This window comes from Portunus trituberculatus, chromosome 46 (assembly GCF_017591435.1).
Source record: "Portunus trituberculatus isolate SZX2019 chromosome 46, ASM1759143v1, whole genome shotgun sequence".
Classification (NCBI taxonomy): Eukaryota; Metazoa; Arthropoda; class Malacostraca; order Decapoda; family Portunidae; genus Portunus; species Portunus trituberculatus.
This window is the reverse complement of record NC_059300.1, coordinates 11,015,535-11,020,122: the sequence shown is the minus strand read 5'-3', so window position 1 is coordinate 11,020,122 and position 4,588 is coordinate 11,015,535. Positions and strand designations below refer to the sequence as shown.

The 4,588-nt window shown below is 42.3% G+C and overlaps 1 long non-coding RNA gene across 1 annotated transcript; it reads left to right on the top strand.

Moving 5' to 3' along the window:
• Positions 1 to 1,831: 1,831 nt before the first annotated feature.
• LOC123520284 lies at positions 1,832 to 4,246 on the top strand. The gene is made up of 3 exons (XR_006679219.1): positions 1,832 to 2,169; positions 3,182 to 3,224; positions 3,714 to 4,246. It is a non-coding gene; the product is annotated as an uncharacterized LOC123520284 (long non-coding RNA).
• Positions 4,247 to 4,588: the final 342 nt, after the last annotated feature.

Sequence of the window (4,588 nt, the reverse complement as noted above, 5' to 3'; positions counted from 1 at the left end):
GAATCATTATGGCAAGGTGCACGTACAGGCAGGTTCGCAAAAATACAAGCTGGTTTGCGTTGTGTTAGGTTAAGGTTCACTGTAAGCTTGTGGTCTGCCAGCTGACTGATAGAATGACTGGTTGTGGCTGTCTCGTTGTGGCTGGATTGTTGATGGCTGGTTGGCTGGCTGGCTGACTGAATGGCTGGATGGCTGGATGGTTAACTGAGTGATTCGTTCTAGCTGCCTCGTTGTAGCTGGCTGGTTGGTTGGTTGGTTGGTTGGTTGACTGACTGACTGGTTTTTGCTGTCTGGTTGTGGCTAGTTGGTTGCATGGCTGGATGGCTGACTGACTGACTGACTGACTGGTTGTGGCTGTCTGGCTGGTTGGCTGTCTGGATGACTGCCTGGATAGCTATCTGGCTAGGTGACTGACTGACTGACTGACTGACTGGCAGGAGACTTACTAAACTGGCTTGCTGCAGAGATGGCTGGGCTTGGCTGGGCTTGGTTGCTCTGGGCTACGAGGTAAGATAGGCTCAAGTTTCATATGGCAGTTTACTAATGTTGTTGTTGTTTTTTTTTTTTCTCAGAGACCTTATTGTGTTCTGGGTTTTGAGGTCTTGTTATGTTGTTTACCGTGTTTTTTTTCTATATTTGTGTTCTTTTTTTTTATTATTTGTGAATTGATAAGAGAGGCAAAGGTGCAGGTGTGAGAGAGAGGGAGAGGGAGAGAGGGAGAGAGGGAGAGGGCTAATAATACGATGTTTGTGTCGGCTGCAGGTATCGAGGAGGTGAAATATTACGTAGAGGAGGTGGACTGATTGAAGGTGAACGAACGACCAGGTGTTAGCAAAGGTGTGTGATACGATACACTTAACATCACCGAAACTATTGATTTATTTACTTTTCTTTTTATTTTCTAGATTATTCGTATTAATAAGAGATTTTCTGTATCCATCACCTTTATACGTGTGTGTGTGTGTGTGTGTGTGTGTGTGTGTGTGTGTGTGGGAAGGTGCTCGCTCGCTCTGGGTAATTAAAGTTATGGGGAAGTGAAGGGAGGAAGGAGGGGGGAGGAGGGGAAGCACAGGTGTGGATGTATAGGCAGTAGTACACTTCCCTCCTTTTTTTTTTAATCTTTTTCCTGCTTTTATATAATATCCGCATCTCTCTCTCTCTCTCTCTCTCTCTCTCTCTCTCTCTCTCTCTCTCTCTCTCTCTCTCTCTCTCTCTCTCTCTCTCTCTCTCTCTCTCTCTCTCTCTCTCTCTTATCATGGAGACCTCGATTTTTGCTTTTACATGCTTGTTATTTATATGTTTATTTACGTTTTTATTTTTCTTTCTTCCTTTTTCATTTGTTAATTTTCATCCTTTTATTTCTGTCTTATTTATTTTCTTTCCATTCCTCTGTCTTATTTCTTTCTCTCCTCCTTCCACGTTTTCTTTCTTTCTTAGTTTATTCATTTCTTCCTTTCTCTCATTCTTTCCTCCTTTATTTAATTAATTATTTGTCTATTGTTATTCTCTCTTTTTCTTTATTTATTATTTTTGCTTCCAGGTTTCTAATGTCAGTGGTTATTTCTTGTATCTATTTATTTATATTTTATTATTTACCCAGTGACATATATTGCGGCTCTCTCTCTCTCTCTCTCTCTCTCTCTCTCTCTCTCTCTCTCTCTCAGTACCGTTCACTATCAAAGATCCATCAAATAACTTGTTAGACTCCGAAGCGCCTGAGTTATTTCCTCTCCCGCTCGTCCAACACACAATGCAACCGCTTCAAACTCAGATTCCTATTCTAGAACACTTCCACGGCGCACTTCCATTATTTGAAAAGGCTCTAGTTAAAGTGTAAAGGGCAGAACACCACCTGACCATCACCCCTCGTTCTGGATCGTTCGGCCACTCCCGAGCGACACTTGGCTCATTTCTCTCTGCCACGTATGTCTCGAGAACCCTGCTTCTTCCGGTCACTCCACGTCTTGAGGCCCCAGTGAACACCTAACCGAGTCTACCTCGAGCCTCACCAACACCCAGACGGCAGAAAACTCCTGGACGCTCCAAGGACTGGCTTCTTCTCTGCTGCCCTGGTTTCACCCTCTACCTGGTTCCGTCAACGAGTCTGCCTCCAGTGTTGGTGAGATTAGTGTTCCTTTGGCCCTCACTCGCTCTGGAGGGTGACTCATGGTGAGAGCCGGGTGGTGCGCAAGGTGTCCCTTTTGTTGTTATATTGTGTATACCTATGTGTTTTTTGGAAGTCTAGTAAACTTGGAACCATTCGAGTGTGTTTATTATCGCCCCTACCGGGTTAAGTGTAGGTCATCCTGGGCCCAGTTTAGAAGGGGCAGGCCAGTAATGGCGTTTCGCACCTCGCCCCCGCAACAAATTGACTAAACTAGTAAGTTATTACTTACATGTAGATACACGGGATTCTCAGGGTGTTTTAATGGTTGTAGTGGCAAATTAACGTGATATTTGCTTTCTCGGCTCGGTTTGTGCCACTTACACGGCGCACATCTTCTATTTGAGAGGGTTCTAGCAAAGGTACGTGGGATTTCAGGACGTTCTAATAGTAGCAGTGACAAATTAACCTGATCTTTACTACTTTCACGGTGCTCGTCCGCTATTTCAAACGGTTTTTGTTAAAGGTACGTGGCATTTTCTAATGGTTATAGTGATTATAGTGACAAATTAACTTGGTTTTGCCACTTTCATGGTGCGTATCCATTATTTGAAAAGGTTCTAGTAAAGGTACGTAGGTTCTCAGGGTGTTGTAATGGCTAGTGACAAATAAGCGAGATTTGTGTTTAAAGGAAATGCTCTCTTCAGTCAAATTTGTGGCCTTATAAAATAGTCGTAGTGAGAGATTAAAGTGTTTCTGAATCCGGCCGTCTCACTCACACGACCCACACACACGACCCTGTGGCCTTATAAAATAGTCGTAGTGAGAGATTAAAGTGTTTCTGAATACGGCCGTCACACTCACACGACCCATACACACGACCCACAGTTTGAAGTGCTTTTAATCCTTTGAGTTACTTTTTCCCATAATTAGCTTATAACTTGTTTTAGGCTTTTTTTTTCTTTACTTCATTCCACTACTTAGCTTGTCTCTTCACCGTCACTTTTTGAGTTCTTTATTATTAGCAAATTTTTGCAGATTTTTTTTTATTCATTTAGATTTTAACTTTTTTTTCAGTATCTTTTCACGTCCCTCCATCGTGTCACTTTTGGGAGTCTTTGTAAGTACATCTCTTTACAGTAGTCAAGAGCTCGTAACTTATTTCTCTATTAGTACAGTTTCCTTTACTTACTAGACTTTTATCACTGTGCCCTTAACTTTTCTCTATTATTACAGCTTTCTTTACTAGACTCTTATCTCTGTATTGGAGTCTGCTGCTACTACATATCTCTTTACCTTATTTTATGGAGATGTTTGTTTTAAAATGCATCAGTCAGTGCTCGTGCTAGGATTAAAAGTGCTTTCGACTCTTTCACTGACTTTTTTTTTTCTATGATCACCTAGAGCTGTTTAGACATTGTATTTTTCTTCTGTAGTCTGTTCTATGGTTATGTTGCTTATAGAAGATCATAACTTATTCTCTCTCGTCTTTCTTTTCTCTCTCTGGGTGTCCATACTTCGAATATTAACAGTGGTGGAGCGTAGCAGTAAAACGGTTCAGTGCAGCTGGAATTAAACATGTCACTTACGTCGCTTCCTTATTCAACAGCACGTGCCGGAAGGTGACGGGCGAGGGAGGGAGTGCCGGATCAAAAGAAAATGTACAGAAAATGGGAAGGTGCATACAAGATTTTTAAGCCTTTCAGTACTGGGACGCTTTCTTGCCTTGAGTTTTGGGTATAATTAGACCATTTATTGATATTAACAATGGTCTATGGAGGTCATAAGATTCTCATCCCCTGATATGTTTCTGAAGCTGTATAAAATCACCAAATACTAAGCAGAATGAGTAAGAACACATGATGCTGAAAAGATGAACCCCTTCAATACTGAGACACATTTTTATCACGAATTTTAGGTATGATTAGACGATTTTTTATCCTCTTTCTGAAGCTGTATAAAATCGCCAAGTAGTAAGCAGAATGAGTAAGAGAATGCGTTGTGGTACTGAAAGCGGTCCACTCGGAAATACAAACATCTAGACAGGATATAAGACACATCCAGAACATATTTGTGTAACCAGGGGGAGAGGAGTATCAAGATGCATTGTTAACTAAATTTAACATTTATTATTTAGCGACAGAAACTTTAGTTTTCATAATCCTCGTTGTTTCTTGTATTTGACCAACACTATTTATACCTTGAAACGACAATAGTGTGTGTGTGTGTGTGTGTGCGTGTGCGTGTGCGTGTGCGTGTGCGTGTGCGTGTGCGTGCGTGTGCGTGTGCGTGTGCGTGTGCGTGTGCGTGTGCGTGTGCGTGTGTGTGTGTGTGTGTGTGTGTGTGTGTGTGTGTCGGTCACTGTTTGATCTGCTGCAGTCTCTGACGAGACAGCCAGACGTTACCCTACGGAACGAGCTCGGAGCTCATTATTTCCGATCTTGGGATAGGTCTGAGACCAGGCACACACCACACACCGGGACA